Source organism: Sturnira hondurensis, unplaced genomic scaffold (genome assembly GCF_014824575.4).
Source record: "Sturnira hondurensis isolate 20B ecotype Veracruz unplaced genomic scaffold, ASM1482457v3 Scaffold0014384, whole genome shotgun sequence".
NCBI lineage: Eukaryota > Metazoa > Chordata > Mammalia > Chiroptera > Phyllostomidae > Sturnira > Sturnira hondurensis.
In genome coordinates, this window is record NW_028087015.1 from 1,165,410 (window position 1) to 1,175,720 (window position 10,311).

The window sequence follows — 10,311 nt, forward strand, 5'->3', positions numbered from 1 at the left end:
GTCTGCCTTAGGGGGAATCCAAGACAAATTAAATCCAAGTCCCTGCATCCCTGAAGTAACAGACCTATCACCTCCCTGACCTTTTCTTCTATAAAAGACCTACAATGTCCTGTGAACTGGGGAAAGAATATGCTGGTTACTCTAGAGGCTGAGGAGAAAAGACAGAAGAGGAAAAGGTAACAAGGGGTGTAGCACTGGGAGGTCAAAACATGAAGGACCCCATGATGCATCTCCTTCTCCATGACACTTAAAATCTTTTGTGAATTATTGAACTCAAGACATCTGAGTCAATTTCTGACTCTGAAATGCCATACTATCCCATGGGTAATGGGATAGGGACAGAACAGCAGCTGCAGGAATGCAGAGATGGAGAAAGATACAGGGATACCATAGTTTGCTTTGTAGAGTGTGCACTTGCATTTTTATATGCACTATACATGAGATTATTATTACCCATGATATATAATCATCATGCCCATGTATAAAGTGCATCCTTATTTTTCCCTCAAAAAATTTGGGCAAAAAAGTGCACACTACATATAGCAAAATGTGGTAATCTTTGAGAGCTTCAAGGCAAGTGCAGTGAAAATCTTTAAGAACAGAGAGGTTCTAAGCAACACAAGGATGGCCCTCTAATTGGCTCATGTACATTACTTTTCTTTGTCAGAGGACTTCAAGATTCTTGGACAGGTCTTTTGTATGTCATATTCTGTCCTTTTTAGAACAAAATGAGGCCCCCTAGTCCTTGTTGAATTACACTCTACAGTTAGAAATCAAGAGCTGGTGGCATTAATATGCCAGATTAACATTCAGATTAATGCAGATGATACAAGAGGAAACCACTGTTAACATGCAGAATCTATGATCTAATGCCAGACAACAGTTGAACATGTTATTCCACAAGATAAAGTACTGGGAAAAAGTAGACTGGTTTGACCATGCGACCAGTTCACCTTTAAGTGATTCATGTGGAGGTTCTAAAGACTAAAGGATTTTCTTAAAACTCTATGTTAACACTCCACAGGTGTAGGCAAACGAGGAGGTGGCAGACAGGAGCAACATAACTGCACAGCAAAGCCAAACTACCCAAAGGACATTTGCCTTCTGATTTATGAAGGTAAGTAGCAGTACCAATCCAATTTATCTGAAAAAATATCCAATTATAAGTGAAATAGAAATGGCACAATCATGGTTTAGCACTTTAGAACTGAAATTACATCCATCATAAGCCTGTTGTACTCATTATGGTCCTGCATGGGATACTGAGAATCCTTTACCAAGTTGGAATTTCTCTCAAGATTGAACATTAGGAGGCACAGACTCTTTTTGCCTTGAAAGAAAAGGCTGCCCAGAGGCCAACAAAACCACAGAAGGATCATGTTCTTAACAATATTCTTGAAAGGATGAAACATCTCTGATCAATAGGGGAACATTCTCACTTAAAAACCTGTTTATTCCTGTTGGGGATTCTAGATTTAATGGTCCAGTGTTACTGTTTGTGGAGAATGAAGCTGGACCTGAGAGTTAAAGGATGGTCCCAGAGGTTAATGGAGGGATAATATACGGAGGAAAACACTGGGTTCTCTTTCTCAGTAGGGTTGTACTTTACTATGGGTCTACATTGAGGAATCTCGAGAAACTGGAAAAATATTTTGCTAAAGTTGTATTCCCCAGGTCATGATAACATATGACAGTTCTGATTTCAAGAGAGCATCCTTTTTCCGGTGGATTCTGTTTCAACATTAAGTGATTGACCAGAGTATACAGGCAGGTGATATATTTTACTAATATGGGCCAGTCAAAAACTGAGACCAGAAAAAAATACAAACAGCTTAAAGTGCTATCTCCTAGCTCAGAGCCTAGGACAAAGTAGTGTTCAATTAATCTTTGTTGAATGACTGACAAGCACCCCCCAAATTTGGTAGCTCTGGACCATGAACATACTAACCTGTCATACCGTCACTGTAATGCAGTCCCTGAGTTAGCATACAGGGAGAAAATGTTGGGAAAACAGTAAGCATCAGTGTCGACTACAGAATTACTGCCCTTCTCTGGTAGGAGGCCTTCTCACACTCTGGCCCTTCTGTCCCTTGAATAGCCCTGCTCTCCTCACCTCTGGATTTTTGCATATGCTATTTCTGCTGCCTTGAAATTCTATCCTGTCTTCACTTCAAGACTCTGTTTGAGTGTCCCTTACTGGAGAAACCTTCCCTGACCTTTTTGACTAAGAGAAATCTCTCTATTATACACTCTTGTAGCTCTAAGCAACTCTCTTCTGTAGCACGTACTTAGCACACTTGTGATTTTGGTATTTGGACTATTATTTCATGTATGCACGTTTCCTCCAGGAGCTCCATGACTATGTCTGCTATATCTCTCTGTGTATCCCTAGCACTTAGAATGGTGCCTAACACTTAGAAGATAATAAATACCTCTTGAGTGAATGGTTATATCAGGCCCCCATAAACCTGTTTACCCTGATGTTGGTTGACACCCTTGAGAATTGTCCCAGATTTTGTCTTTCAACCTCCACCTCTTTTTGCAGCTGTTCACTTGTGTGAAGCTTTCACTTGGGGTTTCTTCAAAGCTCTTTGCTCAAATGTTCTCTAGTGTCCTGACTTCCTTTCCTTGTTTTCTCAAGGAAATGCTGTTTTGGGCTAGTACAGATTGACCAGGTCAAATAGCAGACTTCGAATTTCATTTTCTTGCAGATCAGAGCCCTGCAAATACCAGCAATTTCTGTCCTTTCAGCCTTAGAGTTCCTGGAAAAAAGGCAGCGAGTGAATCTTCTTTGTAATGATTCTTGAACACCAAATAAGAACAGTTATGAGCAGAGGGTAAACACACAAAGAAATGGGAGAATTTAAAATTAGCTTCTCTTGAAGAAGTCCTCTCAGACTATCACTGGGATCCCAGGCCAGAGAGGTAGGTAGTAAGACAGTGCCACTTCTACTTAATGACTTAAAAATTAAGTCTGTGCCATATTCAAGAAGTAGGAAACCAGGTTGGCCCTAATTCCCTCAACATGTACACTGGAGCAGAATCACTGAAAATTGCCAGCCAGAGCCCAAGCCCCACAGCAGAAGGCAGGGCAGAGCTTTCTGATCTGTAGGTGCGTCTTCCCTTTGCAACTTGACCTTAGTTCTATATTTGGGTGATCGACCTTTCTGAGGGCCTTCGTAATGATTGTTGTCTAATATCAGTAAGCAGCAAAGGGAAAGCAGGTCTTCCAGGCCTTCATTGCTGTGGGAGCAGGTGCAGCCAACCTAAACTGCTGTGGAGGACCGCTATCAGTCCTTATGAGAAACTGAAACTGAAGTGTCGGTACCCAATCCCCACGCCCCCATTCTCCTTAGGCATCCAGAATGGAATTTCTCATTCTCCTTCCTCTCTTGCCTGTCTATGTGGCAGGGTTAAGTTTTAATGCAACGGGGCAGTGAGTAGGAGGAGGAATGGGACTACCATCTTTATTCGAAAGGCCCCTCTTTAATTACCAGTCCAGTGCTAGAGCTGAGTTATGTAAACATGACTTTGAGACACCATGAAAAGTAGAAAAACCACATTCTTACTGATTAGCAACCCTCTTTTCACAAATGGCAGACATGATAAATGATCTAATCACACTTTCTTAAGATCTGATCTATTTTTTCCATTTTATTAGGTAATATGTTACATGGCTATATAAAAAAATAGAGGGAAATGTCTCCACTCTACATATGCCCCCATCTGTCCAGTTTTCCTTCCTTCCCAGGACTTGTCTGACCACTTTCTGAAGACATCATTTAGTTTATCGCTCTGTCTCCCTTATTTCCTATAAACAGGAAGAGCTTTAATAGATTCAAATTGAACATTTAAGGACACAGTGCATTCTGTGTGACATAATTTACTTCATACTGCACTCCAAATGGATTGTCCCATCATAATGATACTAGATTGAGCATCAGTAATGGTCTGACCCTTTCTTTGCTAGGTTCTCCTTCTCGAGTAGTGTGCGGCATTTTGGGCAGTGTGTGGCATCACACTGGTCTGGTGATACCAGTGTCTAGTTCTTGTCAGTCATTTACTTGCTGAGTTCAACCTCAAAATCTTTGGAATACGATGGTAATGGAAAAAACCCATCCTTACTGATTAGCAATTGTTGATCTGCCTGAATCAAAAATTCATTTGTGGTTACATAGTGAGAATTTTCTAAACATATTGTTCTTTTCATATACATCAATTGTTCTCCCTCATCAACTGCAATTATTTGGTAAATTTTAAATACAAATTCCCCAAGAAAGTCAGAATTAATGTTCAATTTTTTCTTTTTAAATTACCAATCGTCAAAGTTGATTTGATTCGGCAGACCTCTCGAATGATGTCCAATGTATTTTTTCTGCCTGTGTGTCTGAGTCTTCTTGCAGACTTACAGATTTTCACAGATTCAATATCAGTTATGGTTTTCTCTGTGATGCTCAAATTGTCATGTTTTTGGCCAGCTGGATCCTCACCAAGCTGCATTCTATATTATTTGATAGAAACTCCTTAATCATCTTTTTGGCTCATCATATCTTGTACCTTCCCTGTCCTAAACCAGAAATCAGATATTTCTTAAAAAATCCTGGCTCCCTTTATGGGGCACTGGTATTAAAAACCACACTCTGGGAATGAGGGCCAAGGACGCACCCCAGGTGAGCTTCTTTCTAGGCAATTTCAGTGCTAGATAATAAATAACATGTTTTTTAAATGACTAGTTTATATTGACATTTCCAATTCATTTTTAACATTATATTGTTTTTTATTTAATTTTGATTTTATAATTGAAGTTTTCTTCCCACCAGAAAATTTTAATTCTAACATAAACATAAGTTATTATTTGCTTTAGTTAAATGATTTCAAAATAATACTACCAGTATTATTACTAAATAAATTTAAAATAAATTATAAGATAAAACTACTGACTATAGTTTAAAATTTATTTATAATTTTTGTGTACAAAATATATCCTACTAAAAATATACCCTCTACTCCATTTTATTCCACTCCCACAGGTAATCATTTTTCCTAGGTATTTGTTTGTATTCCCAAAGAATAAAGAATTCAGCCAGAGAGAGAGAGTTGTATTCTAAAATATTTTTTTGTAATTATAAGCAAATACATGTATATATTCTGATTATCACACCTTCTTACACAAACAGCAGCAAACTACATAACTGTCCTGTCACTTATATTTTTAACATACTCTGTCTTAGAGATGTCTCCATGTGAGTACAGAGCAATCTAATCTGTCTCATTCTTTTCTGTTGTTTTTTTTTTATTGGTTGCATGTTCCTACATTCTGAGAATGTACTATACGTTACCCAACCAAACACCATAATGCTGTCACTTGGGCTTGTAATAGCAACCTTTTGCTATTACAAACAATGTCACAATGAGTAACTTTCTCCATATATCATTTTGCAGTTGTACAGGGGTATCTGTAGGCAAGATTCTTAGCAGTGAGTTTTCTGAAGCAAGGGGAAAAGACATCTGTAATTTTCATAAATCTTACTGAATCTCCCTCCTTCAAGGTTATTCAGGTTATTTCATTTTTTTACTTCTATCTGCAAAGTATTAAAGAACTTATTTTCCAACAGTCTTACAGACACAGCACACTTTTTGGAGGTATTTTTCCTAAATTTGTAAGTGTAAAATGCTATCAGTTTTACTTTGCATTTCTTGCTATGAATATATAAGCATTTTTTTTCATTTGTTTAGGGCCATTCAGATGTATCTTCTTTGTGTGTATGAACTGTGTATGCACATTTATTTTTGTCATTGGAACCTTTCATCTTGATTTCTAGATACTCTCTGTATAAATAGATTAAACTCATCATCTGTGACATGAACTGTAAATACTTTTCCAAGTTTTGACTCTGCTTAGTATGGTTTGTTTTCATACTGAATTAAAAAATAATTAATACGGTTAAATTTATAATTTTTAAAATGATTCTGGGTTTTAGTTACTCTTAAAATGCAGAAGTGTACTTGATTACAATTCCAACATGTGCTAGTAAAATTTAAGAAAAAAGTGTTGTTTCATGTTGAATTTTTGCTTGAGTACTGTGCCGTACGTTTTGTGGTGTTTTAACAGAAAATCATTTGTAAAACTAACCTGTAGCTTGGGAGAGTAAAAGAGTCACTGGAGAGCATTTTTTTTGTCCCACAAAAAATGATAAAAATAAGTTCAGATGACTATGGGACAGTCTAGAGATTGTGTACAGGAGGGACGGCAAAATAGGAAAGGAGGGTTAAGGTATTAGTCCAAACAGCTGAAACCCTTCACCTTGCTGCCATTCGCCTCTATCAAATCCCTCTTAATTATTCTCAAGTCCTCTCTTCCCTCAGCACACCCCCTCTTTGTCTATTTCCTCTTCATTTTCCATGCAGATCTCAACATGGCGTTGCCTTTCTAAAGATACTTTCATGGTTTCCCGCTGCCAGAATAAAGACCAAGTCTCTTTAAATAATACACAAATAACAATAAGTTTACATTCATTGAGGGGTTATTTTGTGCCACCCACTGTTGTAATCTTCACCTCTAATTCAACATATCGTATATCATCCAATTTCATTCTCACAACAACCCTGTGATGTAGGTACTGTTATTATTCCCCTTTGACTCTGAAGGAACTGAAGAACTTGCACCCCAGTGTCGCAAGTGATGGAGTAAAAACAACACATGCTGATTGCAGTTATTCCCACTCCCTGACGGCCCCTTGAGAACTTCTGGCTTCATCTTCTACCACCCTCTTTGTTGCACCTGAAACTCCATCTCTATGGCCTGACTTTCTGAATTTATTACACTGTTTCAATGCTTCTGCATGCCTGGGTTTCTCTGCTTTTCCATTCTGATTCCCAGGAAATTCTTACTCATCTCTTCATCTGAGCATCTTTCTGTGGCTCTTCCATCATCTCAGTAGGTACGCCACATTCTGACTTCAAAATAGTTTTCAACTCATCCCTACTGGCATGGTACTGTTATATGTTTCTACTGTGCTACTCATCAAAATTGCTGACCTTGCAACACTTTTTTATGTGTGCATGTATCCTTATGAGCTCTAAGCTCTTTGAGGGCAAGAACTATGTCCCAATAAATGTGTTCAATGCATGTCTATTGGATGACTAAATGAGTGAGAAATGCCGACCACCCTCTCTCACAGCACTAGATAGGAGACTGATTCTCTCCTCTCAACTTACAACACTAAAAATAAAATTTTTAATAACACTTGGAAAATTCTGATATTCCATCAAAATTCAAGTTTTATGTAAATCTCCATATTTTATTTTTTCCGACAGCACTGACTATGCCTTTGAGGAAATGGCATATTTTTTTCTTTCCTTTATTCCAAGTGAAATGGACTTAGTCCAATGACTTCTCGATGTGACCATTTATGAAAAGATTGTGCTAATGCATTTGTTAAGGGTAAAAGAAAAAGCCAAACTATTCAAACCTGAGGGCAATTTCCTCTCATAACAAAGTCACTTTAAAGTATCACTACTTTATTTACTTTTGCAGAAACACACCTTTGGACATGTTGTTCTGTCCCTTACAATGCCAAATAAATCAACCAATTCTCTAACTTTCTCCCTTTTTAAACATTCCTTCAGCCTGTCTTCATCAGAAACACAAAACCTTTCTTTCACACGCGCACACAAAAAAAGCAAAAAAAAAAAAAAAAGCTTTCAACTTGTCCTTACAATGTCCCAATGAGGTCAGTGTGGATGGCATCATCCTTGTCATTACAGGGGCAGGCAGACCCAGCACAGAGACTAAGCAGCTTTCCCCAAGGCCATACCAGAGCTCAAATCAGATGGGAGGAACCCTGGCCCTTAGCCCTGCATTCAAACTCGAGGTCATGCTAACCTAAAAAATCCTTTTTCCTTAGTTTCAAGCTTCAAGGAAGATAAGAATGTCAGAAAACAATACAGCTATTAAAGAAAGGGTCTCTTCCCTTACTGCCAAACCCAGAACAACTTAAAAAGTTCTGAAGTTACAAGAGAAGGTACATAGGTATATTCTACCTCTTTGCTTTGTTCCCCCCTCCTCTAGTGGTGGAAGTGGCCATTTTTGAGGTCCCTAGAGAACTGACACCTCATGGTTTTGTTCCTCCACAAGTCTGTCCCTAAACATAAGCATTCCAGTTTGCTCTTGGGAACGTTTGAATTCAGATTCTTTGAAGGGGGATGGCTGAGATCTGTGCTTTTACCCCCCATAAGAAAAGTTACCCTTGGCCACTTCCTCAGCCAGTATTCTACCTAGCAGCTGTTGGCACTTCCTTTTTCAGATAGGGAAAAGGTGCAAAGGGCCCTTCTGTGTAGGTTCGCTGGGAACAGGGGCCCCAGCAGCTTGCTGAGGAGGAAAGTGTTCTCAAGAACCCTTTCTTGGCAGTGAGCAAAATTTCCATAAAGCTCTTACAAATATAATAAAATGTAATTAAAGTGCTACATTGAGTTAGCTCCCTTTGAAGTTTCACACTTGCATAATACACCAAGTCATAAACCAGGATTCGAATTGCAGACTTTATTTCTTTTTACAGATTAATTCTCATTAATTATCTACTTGACCCCTCCTGTTACAGAGAAGTAAGTACCTGGTGCACCATAATTTGCACTGATAAAAGGTAGTAAAAGATGACCTCACCACTAAAATTGGAACTCACACATACTGAATGTCACTTTGTAGCCAGAGAAAATTAGAACCTGTGTTTAGAAATCACATTCTCACACCCTCATATGACCTCAGAAATATGAGTATATTCTACATTTTTTGTCTTTTTTAATCACTGAGCATCTCAATTTCTATGCTAAGTGGTCAGCCTTCTGATGAAAAAGGTGGCCCCTTACAAAGCGGGTTTCTAGCTAGCCTAATGTGTACAGGTCCGAAAACAGTAGATCAAGCTCTGAGACATGGTATGGGACAGTTGTTTTGTTGTTGTTATTCTCTAGCATGGAGAAATAAGGTTTTAGGACTTCATTTCACCTTATCATGTAATTTTGTAACCCCATTAATAATCACAAGGAGAAAGAAGGCTTTTCTTCTCCTTGTAAGAATTCACTCATTAGTGAGTAAGAATTCACTCACTAACGGCTTATGTCACAGGGACTAATTAACTGTGATTTACACTCAGTGAAAGATACTTTAAGTGAACTCTCAGAGTCTCAATGCTGAAAATTAATTTGCTTTGTGTGCATGGATATTTACTTGTGCCCTGCACACACATGTGTGTTTAGGCTATCTTCAAGTCATTTACGTGTTTTTCTTTCTGAGTTATAACTCCGAAGACAGGAACACCTCCACAGAATGAAAGGGTTAACGCAGGATTGCTCAGAGAACCGAAAATGAATGACTGGATTAAAGAGGCAGTTTAGGAAAGGTCTTGAATTGAACTAACCTGATGTGTTTTGTTTTTGTTTTTTAAAAGGACAGAAGAAAGTACAATGAATAATGGAAGGCACATTTTTTAAAAATTTATTGATTTTAGAGAGAGGGAGAGAAACACTGATTTGTTGTTCCACTTATTTATTTATTCATTGGTTGATTCTCGTATGTGTTCTGACTAGAGATTAAATTTGCGACTTGGCTTTTCAGGATGACACTATAATCAACTGAGCTACCCAGCCAGGGCCTGAAAGCCACAGATTTTTAATACAGATTTTTCTTAGCTTTGGGAAAGTGGCTGGGCTTTAACAAAAAGAAACACAAGAGAACCACACAAAAGGAGGATGAATCATTAGTGTTGAGAATTAAGCAGCAGTGTTAACCACAGAATAATTCTACCCAATCAGTGTTTTACTGTGCTCCTCTAGCAAAATCCTGCTATGGCAGGTCTCAGGGATGAGAGCACAGTTAAGAAGCTCCCAAGTTCATCAGACAATGTCTGTACTATGAAGGACAATGAGCACTATCCAGTCAGAGAAGAGCAGTTGGGCATTGTAGGCAGAGTAATGGCAGGCTAGGTCAAGCAGCTATAATAGGCTCTTTGGAAGATGGATTATTTAGAATTTTTTGGATGCCAATAATAGAAATCAACCCCAACAGATTTTATCACCAAAGAAAAATTATTATTATAACATAGGATTAACTCATTGGACCCAAGGGCATTTGTACAGCCACGCTGCTAAAGGGCCTGGAACCAGACGCTGGGACCTTGGAAATCTCCAACTTTTCGTTTTATTTATGTTTCTACCAATCTATATGCTTCATTTTGTACCTCTAGACCAGCTTTCTCACATCCCCAGTGTGGTAGAAAATTCTGTTTCTCCCTACAAAACTCAGTCACCAACAGTTTG